Below are 21,795 nucleotides of genomic sequence, written 5' to 3'. Positions count from 1 at the left end.
TGATTTATGTCCTGTCCCGCTATCTTTTGTTATCTAATCGTGGGCCAAGGTATGAACATAACTTTTGACGGGACTTATAATGAACTGTCAGAGATAGGTAATACAATAAGTACTTATTGAAGGTTTACGATCTGAGAGTTGATTAGATCTTATTATCACAGGTTAGACGAAATATCACCTTTTAAGGCCATCAACTTTTAAGGAACGCTTTCAAATGCACCACATTTTATTTAGGATCCTGAAATTACATTAGTATTAAAAATGTGATCAGTTTATGTCCTAAATTGGGTCGCATAGGATATGATATTAAACCTTCTGTTCCTTCCTGTTCGTTAGTCTGTGGCATCTAAATGGATTGTATTTCTAAACGGATGTACCGATTTGTTTTGTAGATTTATTGAAGAGTGTTGTAAATCAATATGGGTTTTAATTTTTTTCTGGCTTTTAAAAGCAGTGGTAGTATGATCAGTTCCTCCAATGGTTTTGATATTACTGTCCACTTCAATATCATATCCCGTCATGTGGTCAGGTTTCCTGTTACTTCTAATCAACTTAAGGAAATTAGATTTGACGTTGGTCTCATGATCAAAGCGAATTTGAATCAGACTAAATTGTTTCAACTTAATATCTAACAACCTGTGTGTGGCATAACAATGTCTAGATTTGTATCTAAGCTGTGGTTGTTAATAAACTCGTGTTTAAAATTGGCGTTAGCAAAAAATACAGTTCTCATATTTCGTTCCCCAGGGTTGTCAAATTTTAGCTTTCTTATGTTGATAAATATGACGAAAAAATCTGTTTTCAAAAATTTATGTAATTCAAGATTTGCTCTTTAAAATTATTATTACCTTATCATAAGTAGATTATTTGCTTAGTGAGCTTAGAGTTAATGGCGAATATGTAAGCTGACTTCAAAAAGTAAGTTCAAAATTCTAATATCAAAAGTAAGATGGCAACCCTAATCAACAAGGCCATAAAACGTGATAGAGTACGTAATTACAACGTGCAAGGAAGGTCAGACTCCAGGTCGACGACCAGCCTGGTCTAGACCTGGCTAGCTGCTTGGATTTTGGCTGTATGGCTAAAGGTTTATTGCCTTATTGGTTATGATAAGTTATATGTGACGTCACACGAATAAAGGTATCTTATGGACAAGTTTTAGCTACGCATATTTATAGGCTATTTCTGTAATCTGCTAATCAAAAACTATTCACTACTAAACTATTAACAATAAAATATAATTCTTTACGCTACCCTTACCCATGTCACATATCAATATAAAACAAAAATAGGGACAAATTGAGCTACCTAAAAGTAAGAGTAAGATTCTGAGAGTAAGTTTCTGAATCTGAAGTTACGATATAGTCTGATGCGCGTATAAAAGGTCTATCTAAAAAGGCTTATATAGATTTTTACATGTTTGTTATCTTGAAAAGGTGGTGAAATGGTCGTATAACTAACTAAATAAATCCAGGATCTGAGTTGAGGTGAGTTAGTTGATCATTTTACAAGAAAATCACATTTCCTCAATCGTTGCCTTCAATTCGATTCAAAATGTTATTAGAATGTGTAATAAATATATATATTGTGCTTTTGCTCATTCGCCAGAAAGTCGTTGATGTGACTTTGATGGGCCTTTTACAAGTTAAATCCGAGAAAGTTAGGCTGAAAGTTTCTCTTTCTTTGCGAGCTTTTGGAACGTGTCAATATAGAAGCGTATATGAGACATCGAATAAAATAAATCTCTTGTATTTATTACAAAATAATCTCCTTTTACTCCTTTGTCGGTCTAGTGAGAGTGTGAATAATCTTCAAATATATCATACAATCATAACATATGAGAATAACATACATATCATCATACATTACAAAAGGCTTGTAATTGTGCTATTTCATGCAATTATATTACCTTTTGTGTTTTTAATAAGTTTTCTAAACCGGCTACCGTACGCCGCGTTTCGATACGTTTTTTGACCATATGTTTTTTCTTTGTTGCAGGTAATTGACCTCATTTATCCTGTTGGGCAGCCTCATTACCATGGCGAGAAACTGGTATCGATTTATATCGATTGTTCTATTCATATTTTATTATTGATAGGGTACCCATTTCTTCTAATAAGCAATTTGGGATAATAGAGTTTAACGAGTGCCCTTTTTATTTTTAGGCCACGCTGTAACACGCTCAAGATCGATAACCATTTTTTTTTAATAAACTATTTTATCACGTCGGAATAGTATAAACTTAAGAAGGGATGCGTAGTGAATGCCCGTATTCATAGTAAAATATTACGGGACGGGTCATAATATGGGACGAGATGGTCAAATATTGTGACAGTCCTGTATATAAGGGACGGTATGGTTACCCTTGTTATACATAGAACAACGTGTAATAAATACCTGGTTCTTGCACTGGCCAGGACGTTGACACCATGTTGGACCTTGAACAAGGAAATCTAGTATATATTTTAATTTCAACGAGGTATTTGTTGATTTTTAGATGTTCTTTTGTATTATTTATTATAATAATATATAATTAAAATCATTACATAGAATAAAACAATATCGCTTCCCGCTGTCTATCTGTCGCTATGTATGCGTAGGTATTTTTTATGGTTTTACCCGAGCGGAGCCGGGACGGTCTGCTAGAGTCCATATTTTACTTTATTACTAGAAAAGAAATGTTGTCATCACTTGAAACATCGCTTGTCACTCTCGTTAACTTTATTAATTGAAATAATTCGTTGTCTCGTTTTCAGAATAGAAATTAACGCTTTCACTCACATTGTATAACGTATATATTTTTTAAAATAAATTTAATTACCAAATGCCATCGCTTCTTGTGCTCTTAAATGTGTAACGAATGTAATATGGCACCTATTATGTGTAATTGAGTAAAATAATAAAGATCGCGGGCGTGCGCTTACGCAAGTAGAAAGTCGTTTACGCTGTCCGCGCCTATTGTTATGCATCTTCGACAGATCTTGATTTTGAGAATCTGACGCACGTGATGATTAAGCATTGGAGATCCGTTTGATTGAGTGATTCTTAAAAAAATCGTATGTTAGCTATACATAAGGCAATACTAATTTGTCATTAAAATGGCTACGCTGACGTTCAGGGACCCGATTTTTACGCACTCGGAGTTCACTACATCAGGTTCCTCCATTTTTTCTAAAGATTTATGTTTCTGATTGTGTATTACTTAAAATCACCGTAAAAAGTACGAGCGAACGCATCGATCGATTCAATTTTTTCGGTTGTAAATTTGCTTAAAACCATCGAAAGAAAATGGAGAAAATTGAAGAAGTGAAATTCGGCGTAGCCTATTTAAATAAGTGAGTATTCCCACATAAACAACATATCTATTTCTAAGTTAAGTGTTAATCAAATCGTTTATTCGTTCCGAAATGTACTACATATATACAATAGTCTTTAAAAATATTATATTAATAAATTTATTATCACGCCGGAAATGTGGCCATCCCAATTTCGGCTCTTGTCTTGGCTCGGTTTATCCCGTAATGGATAAATACGTGTTAATGTATTTGTAATTGAACTTACTGTATGTATATCGCATTGCACTTAAAATTGTATCTTCTTCACCTAAGTAAAAAATTGAAAAGAAATCTCATAAGACAAAGTTTATAACAAACGAAATACATAGATTTTCAGCACTTGATAGAATAATTCATATATGTGTATAATTCTCTCTCCGGATAAAGCCAATTTTTAAAATTCAGATACTTACATTCCTACAAGTGCCATAAATTATTAACACGTAAGTAATTCAGCGCATGCGCAGGTTACGGAGCAAATTGTACAAAAACCTTGTCATATTTTTCCCACAGTGTGGTTATTATTCACCGCAATTTCTTGCATTCTCGTAATATTAACAATTTATTGCAATTAAACAGACGCGATACGGAAGCCACGAGTCAAGGATACACAGCTGTTACTACGTATGATAAGTGTTTATGTACCAATCAGTACTTTACACAGTGTAATGACGGTTGTACACTATCGGTAAACAGTTCGCCAAATTTTATTTTACATTGCTGGTGTTTCCTTATTATAACTAAAAACTCTCATACAAACTACACAGGGTGCGTTCGTTTGCGTCAGGATCTAAGTTCGCCAATAGTGTAGCGGCATAACAAGAGCTGTCAAACTATTAGACTTAAGGTTATTAGCTATATCTATTCGCAATGTCATCAAAATCGGCCTAGCCGTTTAGCCGTAAAAGCGTGACAAACACGACTTTCGCATTTATAAAATTATTATTATTTATATTTATATTATTGTAGCATCTAACAAAACCCACGCTTTTTTCTTTCCTTCCCAGCATGAAGTAACTTTATGGTTGACTGGTAGAAAATGCCATATATGGCGATGTCCGCCGTTTGTACTTTTTTTTTGTAATTTGTGCAATAAAGTTTTAAATAAATAAATGACTTTTATCCCTGTGTTATTTTTTTGTAATTACAAAAATTATTTTTTGGAATATGTAGATCAAATCAAGTTATCCATAATCCATGCATCGTGGTGACTGTACACGAATTAAGTGTGTTTCTCATTCTCTTTAGCACATAATGACAGTTTCCTTCATCCAATATCAGGGAAACTAACAAATACATAGCCACAACACAAGGTCAACCTTGAAGGTTTTATAGCTTCCGATACGTACTCGTACGTCAAATAACATCCGATGATCCATACGTTTTCCCTTTTTATGAACAGAAACAATGATAACTCGTTGTTTTTATGTTATCCTGTTCTCTTATCACTCGCAATAATTATGTAAACAAATACTGAATGAAGCCAGTTTAAACTGATGGATAATGCACCTAGAGTTAATTTTTTATAAAGATTTTTGTCGATATTGAAAATGTTGGTGTGTACAATGAATCCATGATTTTTCTTTTTGAATGAAAAAAAAAAATATTTTTTATTTCAGTCAGCGATTGCATTGTGTTCTAATCTAATATACTTATTTAATGCATAAGTCAAATAAATAGACATTTTGTATGTACTTATATATTTTTCAGGTCTATTTCCATTGAACTATAGTTTACTACACAACATTAACATTGTTATAACGAATGAAATCCATTAGTCGCTTCCTGGTTCAATATTTTTATTAGAAACGATCGATACCTGGATCTCGGTCAGGCTGAGAATAGCGCAGATGGCAACGCCCTGCTAAAAATATTAAAGAATTTATTGACGCCCAAATATATTGATTTATGGCTTCGGGCACTGTTCATCTGTGTGATGTATTGGTGCATATTGAGGTCACCTGGGGTCTGACGCGAAATGTGCATTCCCCAAACGAGCATTTTGTAAAACTTGTACATCATTAAAATGGGAACTTCGCAACGATGTTGACTTTAACCTGCGCGCCACTGACATTTAGATGAAATGACGTACTCTGCGATTTTCTGCGCAAGTTAAAGTTAATGTCTAATTTGACGGTGCAACCCACCCTAAGAGTCAACTTAAACTACATAAATGTGATGTGTGTGTGTGTTCTTTGTCGTACAGTACCGAACTTTTTTCTTATTATGGTTCAACACACATCAACCTATCCATATAATCGTTATAAAGCCCTCATATTATACCCATGCATGTCAAGCTACCCACAGCGGTCGACTGTACTTGCTTCTGGAATATTTCAATGTAAGTAAACCTGTGCCTCAACACAGGTCCTCGCCTCGGTCAGTGTAGCTAAAACAATAGCTGCTTGTTGGCCGGATGTCCGCAGGCGTTTCCGATCGATTCTCGTAAAAACTAATGTGGTGTCCCAAGGGATGGTATACGTGACTTTCTGCTTAAGTGTTACAATAATTAAAATATCTAATATTGATATTAGATTTTTCGCCACAGTGCACTTGGACCATGAATTATTTCGCAATGAAAAGAGTTGTGTTGTAGCAAAATGCGTACAATTTGTATATTGCCTAAAAAGGCCAAAAGTTCCGGACGTCTCCGGTCACACATTTTTTTTTATAAAGATTGTTAGCGTCCTATGACTGTATGTGTTTGGGACCACTACTTTTCCATTTTTTTTTAGTTACGTTTGCTTTTTGAGAAGAAATTGACAAAATAATGAGGCTGGGCTTAAAAACCCATCTCTATCGGATTATTAACATTATGTATCACAGAACTCATATGTGTAGTGGAGATAACACGAGTTATTACAACAGATATTTGTTCTACGTTAATGTTATCTAACTCTGATCTTTTATCTAACCAGAAAGTTTGTGCCAAATATATTATGAAACACATTTTTTTTTAGTTCAGCGATGCGTGCGATCGCCGTCAATTCAGTGTGTGGACTGACTGAAAAACTAATGTAATTTTAGAAATAAGAATGTTCACGTGTCGATATAAGAAAACGTTTTTATCGATATATCGATGTTTTTATTGTAAGCATTATACATTCCAAACATTTGACAGTATACATTAATTATTTATTTACTATTAATCAAAATATTTTTTTTTATAAATTATCATTAAAATTATTAGAATTATATTTATCTGTAATTTGCTTCAGGATTTAAATTTAATGTTTTGAAATATGTCCATGACATATCGTACTAATGTTTGATTGACATTATCAATTTCAATCCATCTAGTTGCATAATGCAGTGATCATTAATGTTTATTTGTACATTTTTACTGCTACTTGTAAATTAATTAATAATTATATCGTACATAAAAAATTTCAAAAGTTTTATTTGTACAGATCAAATGATAAAAATAAATGAGCTGCTAATGACCTTCAAATTACAAAACAGAGAAAGGCTTGTATATGCATAATTATAACGAAAACAATATTTATACAAAATAACTTAATTAAACCTTCGCTATGCAAAAGTCTTGTGTCGCCATTAATTCTCATTTTGCAGTACAAAAGATGATACTAGCGAGCGCTTTTTCAACGCTTTCAACATAAGTTATTTTCGACATCAACTACCGTCGAACGCAATGAGCTCAAAACACATAAAAGCGCTGACGTGTGATTATACATGGATCATTGTTCCACACTATGCAATTTTAAAGTACGTGCAAACAAGGTCTAAAGGTTACACATATGTATTTCAGATAAGCCAAGGTAACATCATGTTCTTTCATCAAAGCTCCCTTTTGTGAAGCATTGTTAGGGCAAAGACTACCACTGTACTCATGAGATATAAGTATACAAGTGCAATCATTCTTTGCTCTCTTTTTATCAAAATGCTAATGAACGCGGACCGGTTATATAATGCGATTAATGCACTTTTGGAGAGTGCATACAAAATGGACAAGTCGATACTTACTGGTAATATATTGTAAATATAGCCTCTCATTTCTACTCATTATACATTCATTATACTCATTTTAAGCTAACTTCGAAAGTAAAAACTAAAAAATAATTTCGTATTTACATGATAAAAATTACGGATGTTTCAGTGATTGCAAACAAACGGTCGAAAATAGAAACTTATTTAATACAAACGGTCCATTTTTCCAGCATTGGGAAACATGAACAGTCTAAAAACACTGATAAAAAAAAGATATAATAACTATTTATTTCTATCGACACTCCCGCATCACTCACCGATCTATTTTCGCCAGCGCTCGCCCCATGCGTCCGCGCAGTGACTGAACGGAAATAGTTCGCGTAAAAAATCACGTGTGCCATTACTAGCCCAGTCTTACACGAGACTTGACTGGAGACGCACGTGTGATTTATTACACGATGACATCTTGATAAGAAAGTTGCTAAACAAATTTGTATGAATAACATCGCAATTCCTTGGTTATCACTGCGTCAAATTCCTTTTGATAAATCTGACGTACGGGTTTGTAATGACCCAGAGGTTGTTCATTTCCTAGTTTTACTGGATAATAGAAACAATATAATGCTCATTGCATATTTATGCACATACTTTTTTGTATTAATTTTAATTTACGTGCTTATGTTTCGTACTATTATTTTTATAAGATTGAAGGAAAATTAAATTCCTTATTTATTGAATTATTTTGATTATAGAACAGAATAAAATTATTACTAGATTACTCGCTACATTACTTACGTTTATTAACATTTAACACATCACATTCCTTCTACATATATGCTTCATTTTTAATATATTAACATTCTGTCCAAGGAATCCAAAGTATCTGATTCTTTTATGCTAATAATTTACATGAAATTTATCCACAACAATTTTGAGAATTATTCTACGAAGTTCTTTAATGATGACGTATTTATCCATAATAGCCAGTTGGAATGCAAATCTCCCAGAGTATTCAGTGAAAGAACCTAGTGACTAGGAAGTATTTCCAACATCAATTAAAAAGATTTATTAAAAGGTTGATCCAAAGATTGCTCTCATTTGCAACAAATTAAACTTTGGCGAAATAGGGTCATGACGTCACCAGTGACGTCGGAACTAAGGATAGACCACGGGGAAAACGGGAATATTAAATTTAACATGCAGTTGGTTGTGCAACAGTGAAGTTTGGGAACAGAATCGATAAGAACTTTAAAGTTTGAAAAATTTAGAATTTCTGCCAGATCTAAAAAAAATCCTATTTCCGCAAATAGTAGCTAAAACTGGTATGTACTTACATGAAATAGTCATTTTCTAAAATGTACATTTGAAACAGTCAGTTTTCAAAAGTAACTAAGAAATATATACATTTTGAATTTTTCAATTGGCAACACGTGAAAGATTTAAAACGGGACAGTGCATAAAAATATCCCCAAGCGGTATCGATCACCGAACCCTTCTCAAGCGTGTCCGTCCCCACACGTGGGGTGTTACCAACCCCATTAGTGATGTCATATCGGCAGGGGCGTGACAGAAACACCGAAATCTACTGAAGATAATTTAGATTCAATAACAAACACGAAGCATAATCATGACGTAATATAACATAATTACTCCAACATTGAACACGGTAGAGATTACAAAAACAAATTGGATTTAACAAGACCGGTATAAGCAGTCCTCATTTTGGTTAATCTCTTACGGAGGTCTCTGTTTTTTTCACGCAGTACATACAAGGCAACGAACTCTCCTGAGCTGTGTCACTTTTTCCCTCAGGAAACGAGTGATGCTATCTCTTTCCATAATTTCGTGATTGCACGGAGCGCACTTAAATCGATCTGTCTCGCTTTAATTCGACGCTATCGGGGTGTCGCCATCTCTCTTCAAACCTGTCCTGTTGGATTCAATTTGCCTTTTTTGCGTCTGATGTGGTTGGGCTACGCCAGCAAATTATTTTAGAAGATCCTTACCTATAACAAAGACGATATTTGGCTTCGACCATTAAATATAGTTTTTTATATAGATTTCGTTGCTACACTCACTGTACTCAGGATAATGACAAACACTTATCAATTTGTATGACTATCTATATTATCTAAATTAATGAATTATTGTCGAAAGAAATAAATACAAGAATGACAATTAATGTGTTAATTGTGCCTCTTTGTAAGAAACGAAAGTGACGCCCCTCAAGACAAGCACAAAGGCCCCAAAAGTCTAGAGGTAGAGGGGTATTTTCTGAATCGTTTCACAAAATCGTCAAGATACTATCTTTATTGTTCCCCAAACGCCAGTGATTTTATATACTGATATTTGTGTTAAAAAATAAAATGTGTCTAGAAGATAATCAGCGATGAACTATATTCTTCTGCTCTCTCCATTTAATGTATCTACACAAACCACGCTTTACTTGTTTGTTTTCTGTGTAAAACAATTGTCGTTTTTTTTTTATTCTGTGAGACGAAACTAGAGTTTCAATCGACATATTCTGCAAGAATCAAAAATATTACTCATAATTTCTTATGATTATGTATGAGACGCGCCTCGCGCTATATTGATGTTGTTAAATTCTGATGTATGTGCTATTCACTGCAATGTGATATTGCTCTGTGATTCTTCTTAATTTGTACATTTGAAACAGTCAGTTGTTATGTGACGTGAAATATATTGTTACTTACTTTACTTAATCTATAGCTTTAATGGTTGTGGTTCTAAAGGGATGTTTGTTTATTTTCGGTTAACGACTGGGATTTTAGATATTTCTGAATGGTTTTCATAGACTGTATCCTATTAATGGCCATTTTATGGCTCATTAGACACTGAAGCAGTACCACCACAACAAAGACCCTCTTTTATTACCTATTTATTTTTATTTCAACATTCGATACTTTATAACAGTTTAAAAAGGCAGTTGTAAATTCTATAACTGGTGAAGAGAATTTATAATTATGTTGGCGATAGTGTCTGGCTATGCCGTTCCCGACTGGCCCTGTCAGATTAGGCAAACCCAACGCTCAACAGCTGAGAAAGCCGGATAACGCTCAGGTGAGAGAGAGAGAGAGAGAGAGTTCAGACATGTCACGTTTCAAAGTTTCTTCTATGAGCTGATTCCTTAATCCTCACAACCACAACACGCTTCAGTCTTAAAGACATACAAGCAGGTTAATAGACATTGTCTTATAGTAAATACACAGCAGTTAGTTAATTAGAGTTGTCAACATCGATAGAGACTCGACACGCGATTTAACGAACAGTCAACAGCACATCAACTTGCCCTAGTTCATTAATAATGCAAATAATACTCTATTACTGCCACATAAGACATACATTGTAACTTGACATGCATTTGACTGTACCAGTGATATCTGCGCGACTTGGTGTTATTAATTAAACAGCGACCTAAATATGCGATTGTTAACAACATCTCTTAAGTTCCTAAACAATAGAAGTTGTATTAATATCTTTGAAGAAGTTGCTTAAATACAGCAAAGTAATTGATTTATTCATGAAAATAGACCTTCACTTTTCATTTCACGTCGGGTTATTTTAAGCGCACATCAGAGGTCAGAACAAAACCATCAATTTATATTCATCGATTAAATATTTTTTACATATAATAAATTATAACTGCAAATCATTTATCAAAACTAGTACTATTAATAATTCAAAAGCATACATCAATGCGTGCCAAAAAGCTGTAACATACAAAAATATTATTTTCATTCGAAATCAATTTTGTTCATCAACATTCGAATCATTGCAAAATCGTCGTTATTTCCGCTACATAAACACTCATTTAGGGTGACGTACTATTGACCTGAAGTGAAGATTCTCTCAGTTCTCTCATTCAGATGAATTGCCTAATAGGGTTCGGACTGCGAACAATTTTCGACCCAGATCCGAACTGGGAAACTAGCCACCACAAAACCACAGCTCAGGTCATTGACCCGTGCAATTGGGCTCGCAACAGTCACAACAATGCAATGTTTACGTGCATTGGCTTTGTCTTCCTATTCATACATATCTCGGTGACTAAGATCTCTCGCTCTTTCCCATTGAAATAAGTCAGAAACCGACTTAAATTTCTTCCTCTTATTTAACCATTTTCCTAACAGACTAAGATGGAAAATGCTCCACCGACAAGAACGAATTTCCTTAATTCATTGACTAACAGACTGAAAAACACTTTACCAGTATCTTCCCTGTCATAAAATGTCGTAGTCCAGGGTCCGTTTGCTTCATTTTCTTCACGCTGCACGCTAGATACATCGATCAACATACTTCGTGATTAACTAATATAAGCCACTTGAATATACAAGCCGAGTTACCTGTAATCTGTAATATATTCAAGTTAGCGAATCAATTCCTAACCCACTCACCCCTTTACAAGTGCAACAAGAGGTTAACTATCACCAATTCGATTGAAGTTGAAATCGATAGAAACTTTCACATTGGGCGATTGAGCGAGTATTCACGCGCCCGTTAAGATACGATGACGTTATAAAAGGAATCTTAGGGCTCCTAAAATCTTGGGTTGTACTCTCTGGCACCTTTCTATTTGTTTGGCGTTTAGTCCAAATTTACATATCCTGTGCAATAAAGTTTAAAGCAAATAAAATGCTTTTAAAGAAAAACCCGCACTACCTACTTTTCTTTGTTATCTATACAAAATGAGATTGCAAAATGAGCAGGCGCTTTTACTGCAATAAAATGGTATAAAGTAACCATTTAAATTGATAAACAAAACAATAACTAATAACATTTTAATAACTCCAAACCACCATATTTTCCATTTTCTATTACGACGGGGCCGCCATGGTTACAATGATAAAATGATTATAGGAAATATTACTTGAGTCGCATTACTAGCAAAATGTGAACATTAACAGGGGAAAACAAATGGCAATTTGTTTACATTACGCACCCTCGATGGAATATCGGACGTGCCCGGTGATATGGGGTTCGACTCCGGCCCTAATGACTTTTAAGGAAATTAGGAAGATTGCGTATTGCTGTGTTTAATATTGGTTTAAGAAATTGTTGGTAAATTCAAAGCGATTGGTTATATATATTGGATGTTACAAACAATATTTACTTTCTTACTACGACCGGATCTAATGGAAAGAATGGAGGGAGGTCTTTGCCCAGCAGGGGGAATATTTGATAGCTCTAAATAAATACTAAGGTTTGACTTTAGCACAGTAAATATATTGTGGGTTTGCGGCATGGGCATTTTGAAGCATGCCTAAATAAAAACTTTGTTTTTCAAGATAAAATAACGAGATAGTAACAACACGAGATTTAAGACAAGTCGTTGCGACTATTACATCTTTTCTCAGGGGTTTCCGGGTTAAGCGTGGAAGCTCAGCGTCCAAGGACTTATGACGTGTTCACTAGTCACCTATCTTGCGTAACTTTTATATACTAGACGTAGTTCTTTATGTCATTCCAAGGGTCTCTGCTACTATTTACACAAGTGTGTTGTTGCTGACACTTATGTCAAAGTTAATAAAGACGTCTGACATGAGTCTCTCGTCTCTTTAACGGATTTCTTATTTGATAATAACACATAACGGATGTGTTCTTTAAGCCAGTTCGACACACATTGTGAATATGTTGAGACAACATAGGACCAATGTGCTTCAGATGCAAATTTATGAAGCATAAATACATTAGTTAATTTATCAAAGAGGTTGTATTGGCGTAAATCTTTAGCACACGGTGTCCGTAAGAGGCGATTACAAAGGGCTGTGGTTTGAGGAAGAGATATGCATCACAAAAGCTTAATTTAAGTACCGTTCGGTTAATAGGGTTGTCTAAAGAAATTTTATTAAATTTCAAACGAGTTTGGTACTTTTGCGCGCAAAATACATGCGCAAAAGACACTTGCGCGTAAGGCGTTGCGTTGTGTTGCATTGCGTTGCGTTGCTTTGCGCGCATATAGTTTGCGCGCAAGTCTTTGCGCGCTAATGTCTATTCGCGCAAATGTCTTTGCGCGCAAACGTCTTTGAGCGCAAGTGTCTTTGCGCGCAAATGTCTTTCGCGCATGTGTCTTCTGCGCAATTTTTTTCGCGCAAGTGTCCTGATACGGAATCTACTATGTATATTTAGACATAACATATTTGTTGTATTCTTGTCACCCATGTGAACCCAAACCGGAACTATAAATTAAGTTTTGAGGGAAAGATTGATCAAGCCCTCCCTATTTTTTTTGCTGATCCATTAACGAAATCAATCAACGGCCATTCTCTGATTTTTTCCTCTTGGCAACCCTGTTTTGAGGAACTCCACGGGACACAAGACGACCGTATTTAGACGGTAAGCGTGCGTCGGACAGCCTTCGTGGAAACGCTAAAGGTTATTGTTAGAATTAAATAACCCATCTAAGGGCATCTGTGGAGTTTGAAGTTTTTTTTAATTATGATGTACAGATGACCGCATCTAGTTCCCCTGCATGCATCTCTGCATTGGGATAAAATTAAACTAAAACACAAATCGAAACAATACATATTTACAATCGTAAATTTCCGACAACACAGCACACACGTAATCGTATCGCCGCGCCATATACAAAATTTATATGGAGAATGAACAGTTAGTATTAATAGTTATTCGAACGAATAGACGCGGAGTCTATCGTCGTATATTAAATTTCCATATAAATTTGAAGCGGTGTCGGTAAAATTACGTTCTGGCCCAAACGCTTGCTACCCTGCTGAAGGAAATAAAACGCAATTGAAGTTCAATAAACTAACATTAGAGTACGTGACACCGTGTATGCGGTGCAAGAAGCAGTTACGTGTGATTCATTGGGTTTCTTGTACTTCTGCAGCCACAAATCATAATAAAATAGTACGGGAATAGCTGGGCAAGGTACAGTCACGTTATTCTGTTGTTTAGTAAACGGGAAAGTTCGCGACGATATTTCAAAAACTCCTTACAAAAATATCTCGAAATTTATTGTAAGGAATCTGTATCTTACAATAATATTATTGTATCTTAATATATTTTAATGTGTGTGGTTATAGCGATAAGTATTCTTTTGTTGGTGCGAATGTGCAGCCTCTAACATAGGTTTTGGTACCCTAATAAAATAAAATATATAATAATCATAATAAAAAATATTTTTTTAAGGTAGGTACTTTTTTATACATATATGAGTAGACATACCTTCGGAAGCCTAACATTGCGCGTCCAATACATGTGCTTGACCAGTTATTTCCCTAGTTAAGGCTGAAAGAATATTTTCTTTTTCAATTCTGAGATCGTCTGCCTACACGCGTGCGACCACGTTCCGTAAAACGCAGTTTAGGACATCTGCCCTTTTGTAATATTCGATAAGAAAGAACAACAGCAATTGTTACAACACTATCGATAAGTCTATCGATACCGATAAAAGCGTTTTGTTTCCTATGCACGTTCTCTTCCGTCACGTGTCTGCTTTAATATATTACTACATTATTGTTTCAATCCTGCACTGGTGCAAATTGCATCATTTGCACCAGTACAGGGTTGCTGATATTTCAGATATTTCAGTCCACAATAGCAATAGTCTTCTTTATTCGTGTGCGCCCTCTCATTCCTGGTACACACTTCGGTCCCTGACGAAATCAAACCCACATATTCCAGGGAAGTCGGGAAAGATCTTGAAAGATCGAAATATATCCGGGTTATAAGTAATCGATAATTAAGCCAAGAAAAATATCACCATAATAATATGCAACAACTTGATTAACATCGTAAACTAGGGTAAACACAGTTATGATTATTTAAACAAATAGAAAAACTGATTACGAAATCACATTATACTCGATAACAAACGATAAATGTTGCTATTTAATTGAGCCAGCATTATTATAACAATACTGCATTATTTCTATAGAAATAATTGCTAAAACATGGATGGGAAAATACGAGTAGTATCGAGAGGGTTCATTAAAAAGTTATTGTTAGTGAAGAGAACCAGTAGTTAGTTGGGATAGTAGGTAGTTCGTTTTCGTCCCCCAACATTAACCGTCCCTCAACAATATTGGACAAAACGCTTATTTTGAATTTTTTTAGTATTGAAGTTTTTTGGTTATCAACTCAACTTCAGTACATTTTGTGATATTGCCTATACTTAACTTTAATAATCAACAATATGTGAAAAATTCTTGGAACAATTGTTATTTTAGTTATATAAGATAAATAGGATCTACAAACTAACATTAAGTCTATACCAAAATAGTTTGAGAATGTAGAAACTAAGCTAAAAGAGAGTTAAAATTGAATCTGTACGAATTTACTTCAATTTAAAAAAAAACCATAAAAGGTGAGCGTGCGTTTCGCACTATGGGACGAAATTGAGGGGCGAAACGCGTCTCCCTCAGTTGGAATTTACTTTTATTGTGTTGGTTAAATATGAGCTACAATGCGTGACTAAGGACCAGCATATATCTGATGAGTAAAGCAGATTTTTCCTTGTCAAAGCATTATCAACTTTGTTATCTTGACAATGGAATGAAAATTAATTAAAACATTTCTATGCTAGTTACTAGCTGCGCCTAGAAGCTCCGTTCCCGTGGGAATTTCTAAATAGAAAGTACCTTGTAAATTCTTCATTGTTAAATTCTGTGTAGACACTAAATTTCTATCTAGTATTTTTTTTATAAAAGACTAACAAATACTTAATAACTTTCACGTTTACAATATTAGTGGGATAGTCAATCAAAAATAATAATTTAGATAAATTAAAATATCAGTTTATTTTCCAAACAATAAATCTGTGAGTAATGGCCAATAACTGTTAAGTGGTTATCGAAAAATGTATCCATACTGTGAGTTCCCACGGGAGAAGGGGACGTTATGGGGTACACTCGCCCAAAAACGTTACGCTACGAATTATAACGCTGTATCTCAAATTTACTGGCGTGCGCATTTGTTTCGGTGTAATTAAAATCGACAAGTTTTTGCTATAAATTATTGTTTTTAGGCTGAATGCGTAGTTTTGAACGTTGTTCAAAGCACAAACAATATTAAAAAACTTTACGTCTACAAAGACTAAGAACGCCTATGATTAATCTATGCTAATATAAACATTAGTGTCGAATAATATAACGAAAGTTAAATTTATCGTCGAATCCGTCGAATGTATTTTCTGGAAGATTTTCTGCAAGTTTACATTGCCTAGATCTTTACTTAGTATTTCTTGTTATAACGTAAGTCATAAAACTAAACTTTCTAAACTTTCTTCATTTGGTTTAAACTGTGGTTTAAACAAACTGGCAACGTGTGAGATAAAAGCAGCTGTCTCATTATTCACAAGGGCTACGCAAATATACCTTTCAACCATACAATTATGAGCCCTGTGACTTTAATTACAGGAATCATATTTCAATTAACACCAGTACGTGTTACAGGACAATGAGAGGAAGACAATAGAGCACAGGCAGACTGGAATCCTGCCAAGTGACGTGTAGTATTTGTACGTCATCGTATGATGAATTGTGATCCACCAGGCGCGTAGTACATAAATACAGGGTCTCAGACTCAAAACACACAAATTGATCTTTAGAGACCCTCAGAAATTGTATAGATTTGCAGTCTTTAGATTTTTGCTGGGCAGTAGCCAGGCAGGGTCTTCGCTTAACGTGCCATCCTACTGAAGAAAAGAAGTGCAATATATTTATTATTTTTATTTTCAATAAAATTCAGCTGCAAAATTTTGATCAGTAAAATATTAACAATTACCCTGGAATTATTTTGGTATTTGCAAACAGTACTCAGTTGCATTGCAAGTTTTCTACAACCCGTAGAATAAAAGGGTGTAACTGTGAAATTAACGAAAGTGTGTGTCTCAAATATTATAATTATTACATATACGTACATAATTAATTATCTTTGAGAAAGTCGTGTTTTATTGCAGGCTTGCGTTTTTCAACTATTTTATCAGTCGAATGACCATTGCGCTCTTCGAATAAAAAATATTATCAAGATAAAAATAGCTGCGGTGTTATTTTAATGATAAATAGTCTTGTCGAAAATATTTGTCGTGTTCCAGAGCTAAGTTCAACAGGTCAACAGACAGGGTTGTCGCGATCAGGTTACAAATTAGCATCGCAAAGCGAGCGTCAAGTCTACAAGGCTCTTCGTTGTCTGGAATAATTAAATCCTACAGTTACCTCGCTTTGTCATTAGGGCATTGAAATTATAATCGAGCTCGATTTTTAGCTCATAAAGCCATTCAAGCCATACATTCAATTATAGATACTTTTTAACATGAACAGGGTAGATAGAGTATAGTAATATTATAATGATAAATTAATAAAATACTAGAAACAAAGTAAAAATTTATTCATCATCCTGATATCATAGCTTTTAGCTAAAATGAATATAATAATTTAAATACACTTAAAACATCTAACTTGATAGTAGATGAAAAGATTGTTAGTTTTAGTACAATACATTTTAAATAAGTTTAATGACCGGTATTAGGTAGATGTCCTGTCAAATAAAATTTAGTTTAATGCGTCATAAAAATTTGTCTCACTCCGTCAAATACAACGTAAAGTATCCAGTATATGGTGCAGAGGCAACTGCAAATAGTTCTCTCTGACAGATATTTAGTAGTCTAGACTAGACTGGACTTTCTTCAATGTCCTCCTCGATTCAGGCATGCGCAGAAACATTTTGCAGGGCGATATTTATTTTACTAGCTGTTTCGTTTACCGCATCACAAAAAAGTTTTGCATTGAAAGTTAATGAATCAGACTGCCATACATTATTTTATTGTTCTCTATTGCAAATGACAGACATCACCTCAAATATTACATTCTGACCAGTTACCATCGCAGAATTTGTTTGACATCATCAAAACCTGTCTGAAATCCATTCAACAGCCTATGGTAGGTTAAGTTTGGTTAAATAAATATCTTTTGCACTATGGTTTTATGTTAGGTCCAATGGACTCACACTCAGAATCGAGCATAAACTTTCAGAGCCGTAGATAACAAATTTACCATGGGTTTTAATCCCAGATAGTCCAACCTAATACACGCAAGGACCTATTACAACGTTACAGACGATGCTGTGTTTCTGGTAAACTCAAATCTAATTCGCCCGCGTCGGCACGCTAAGAAGAAGAATCCCAGAAGACGGGCGTGGTGACTACTACGACATGGAGATCATTTAATTCGTACTGAACCATCAAGACTATTCAAGACTGATACTGGCAATCTAAGCGATTGTAATCATAAAACATGATTCTATTTTGCGTCCGTCGGCATTTGAAGCCCTCAAGGCCAGAAAGGGTCACGCCAAGTCTGTACTGTTCATAGTTTTATTAGTTCTGGTTGTGATTCACTCCGATGTTATTTGCGAAGTTTTTGCTAAGAAGATTTTATTTCTGTCGCATTTATTCATATGTATAGAAATTCGTTTTTATATGATTACAACAATATTACACATTTATCATTACGAAATCCTATGAATGTTTGAATACTAACCTTGTATGTATAATACATATAATACATTTTTGTTATTTTTATACTTAGGGTGGGATGCACTAATAACTTTGATGTTAACTTTATCCACAACACAGTTAAAATATACTGGTGCAACTGAGGCTTAATTGGCTTGGCTACGTATAATGCATCAATTTTAAAGCTTCTTCTCATTAAGGTCACTTTACGAGGCTCTCGAAAAGATCGCCACACTTTTACAATGTCATAAAATATGATTTGTTTGTTTAATATTTTCGTTCGAAATACATCCTTATTGGTTTCGACTCTCATTCTGTAAAATGCTTTTTACGCGCCATAAATTTAATACCACCAACGTTTCCTTCAGAATATATTTATAGGACGTTTTACACGGCACCGTTAACGGATGGTTATCGGCGATTTATTGCCAAGTTTTTTAATTAAATCCATATCTCGGCCCGTGTAAGGATGCTTTATATTAGTCGGTATTAAAGGTACATTTGTCGAGTGGCTTATGGTTTGTGCGAGACAACTGGCTACTTGACTGGTGAAATAAGGAGCATAATGTTACTTTTAGGAAATAAACATCTTGTCACAGCTTTTGTTCTTCCCAGTTCTTGTAGAAACTCATATGATATGTATGATGTATATCTGTATACTTGGAACAATAAAGTTCACAAAAAATATATTCTCTGAAATCATTAAAGTTAATCCATACCTACTTTATGCAAAAGTATGTCTTGTCACGATCTGTCAATTTCAAAAAGTGCGATATTGACAAAACTTAAAGCTACTTACTTTAGCTTAAAGTAAGTTTTAATTTTAATTTTATAAATAAAAGGAATAGTTTAGAAATATTATACAACTTATACTCATTACCCTATGTGTACCTTCGCTGACCGTGATTAATATTTTATATCGATGCATTTCTAAACGTGTGTAACATCCATAAAGAATAATAACTATAACCGCACGCAGAACGCATTCTAAATTTCAAAGATACGGCGCTCGTAAAATTCTATGCTAAACAATACAGAAGTTTAAGCACATTGCTTTTAGAGTGGGTTGCATCAGTCAATTTTGACGTTAACGTTATCTGCGCAAACGGCGCGCTGGTCGAAGTTGACTGGTGCTACTCACCGTGTTTGATGGTAGCTGGGTGGATTGTGCGCCAAACTTGTGTCTTAAAGGACTATGGCTCACAATTCTAATCTATATATTTATAAATAATTCCGTACTAATATTATAAGTGTAAAAGGCCCTCTTTTGACTATCACTCTTTCGCGGCTAAACCTTTAAGCCAATTTTAATGATATATATATATATATATATATATATATATATATATATATGTGGGAGGGTCTAAATAAAATAATATTTTATGTTAACTCTGCATTCTTTTATTATTAAATCACAAAGAAAAAAAATCTTACGCACTTCACAATGTCCTGTCTTATATCTTATCTGTCATTCTTTTTTTTTTTTTTTTTAGAGCGAGCTAGCTACATCCGCTCGTTCGGAAACCATCAACTTCCGAATTAGCCTTTCTTAGCGTTCAGAAATTAATTAACAAAAAAAAATCCTACAGCTCGGCCATTCTGCTGTTCAGTCTGACCCCAGACTGAGTCTAGTTACAAACCAAAAATTGTAAATTAATATTAAATAAAAGTAAATTAATATTTCACATACAGATTGACTAATTCTACTACAACATTTTAAATTTGAAACTTATTTATAGACTTAAATTCCAAGCAAAAAGCTATTACACTTTACAATATAGGACAAACTATGTTAAAGTAGTAAATGCAGTAACATTATTTTATAATTTTTACTCTCAGCTAAAAATAAATCCAACATCAGCTAACAGTTTAAAAACATGTGTAGTATACCTAAGACCATACCATACATATGTTGTTTCATACACCTTTATGACAAAAGTAGAAATATAAAATAAAATGTTGAACTAAGGCCATCTTTTCATGAAATCAACTACAGTTGATGTGTTAATAGGTCCCTCCTTTCCCCTATCAACTTTTTCCACTTCATATCTATCCTTCCCTAACTCCCTAATATTTAGGTTTTAATTTTAACGCATTTCCAAATTGTGTACGCTGGATCGCTACAAGATCGCCCTGCTTATACTTCTCTCCCTCCTTCCTCTTCTTATTATAATGCTTTCGATTTTCTTCTTGTATTCTTAATATTTGTGCTTTAGCTTCTTTTCTCGACTCATCTCTTTTTTCCATGAATTCGGCTCTATTTTCTTCTTCCAAAAGTTCTATAATTTTTATATCTTCCTTAATTTTCATTTTTACACCAGTCAGCAACTCAAAAGGGGTAGTGTTGATTGATCTTTGATATGTACCATTGATGACTCGCTGCAGCTTACTAACATATTTATACCAATGTCCAGGTTCTTCAATACACATCTTAGTTAAGGTTGAAATGATGATGCGGTTCATACGTTCCACCTGTCCGTTTCCACGTGGAACTCCTGTTGTTATAATGATGTGTTCAATTTGTTCTAGAAGGCAATATTCTGCAAACTCATTCCCAGTGAAAGCTGTTCCCCGATCAGTTATTATTCTTCGTGGATTACCATAATCTTTTTGATGAAATTTTAATTTTTCTATAGTCTCCTTTGCAGTCACAGTTTTAACGGGATAAATCCATACAAACTTAGTAAACCCATCTATAACAGTAAGTATATAGTTATACATCTTCTTAGTTGCATCTAATGGTCCTAGGTGGTCACAATGCAGTGTATCCAGTGGTAAATCTCCCTTATCTATAGGATTTAACCACCCTTCTTTTTGAGTAAATCAGTTAGAGGCTTAGCTATCATAGCATAATTATTGATAAATTTTCTAAAGTATGAGGTGAGCCCTATATAACTCTGTACATCCTTTAAATTCCTTGGCAGGGGATAAGTCTTAACCGCTTTAATCTTCTCACTGGAAGGCTTCACTGTTCCATTAGAAATGTTGTGTCCTAAATATTGAACTGAGGTTTGTAGT

At 34.3% G+C, this 21,795-nt stretch overlaps 1 protein-coding gene, 1 long non-coding RNA gene and 1 pseudogene across 3 annotated transcripts in view; 2 read left to right on the top strand and 1 right to left on the bottom strand.

Moving 5' to 3' along the window:
• LOC128680076 (uncharacterized) overlaps positions 1 to 4,453 on the top strand; it is a 41,122-nt gene extending 36,669 nt beyond the window's left edge. Inside the window, exon 4 of the long non-coding RNA XR_008405814.1 lies at positions 1,999 to 4,453. This is a non-coding gene — a long non-coding RNA (uncharacterized LOC128680076). The remainder of the gene's footprint in view (positions 1 to 1,998) is intronic.
• The window catches only part of LOC128680072 (dual specificity tyrosine-phosphorylation-regulated kinase 2), a 141,864-nt gene that overhangs the window by 60,428 nt on the left and 59,641 nt on the right, over positions 1 to 21,795 (top strand). The gene's annotated exons all lie outside the window — the stretch shown is intronic.
• LOC128680074 (uncharacterized protein K02A2.6-like) lies at positions 20,554 to 21,587 on the bottom strand (annotated as a pseudogene).

Source organism: Plodia interpunctella, chromosome 23 (assembly GCF_027563975.2).
Source record: "Plodia interpunctella isolate USDA-ARS_2022_Savannah chromosome 23, ilPloInte3.2, whole genome shotgun sequence".
NCBI lineage: Eukaryota > Metazoa > Arthropoda > Insecta > Lepidoptera > Pyralidae > Plodia > Plodia interpunctella.
This window is presented reverse-complemented; position numbering and strand designations above follow the sequence as displayed.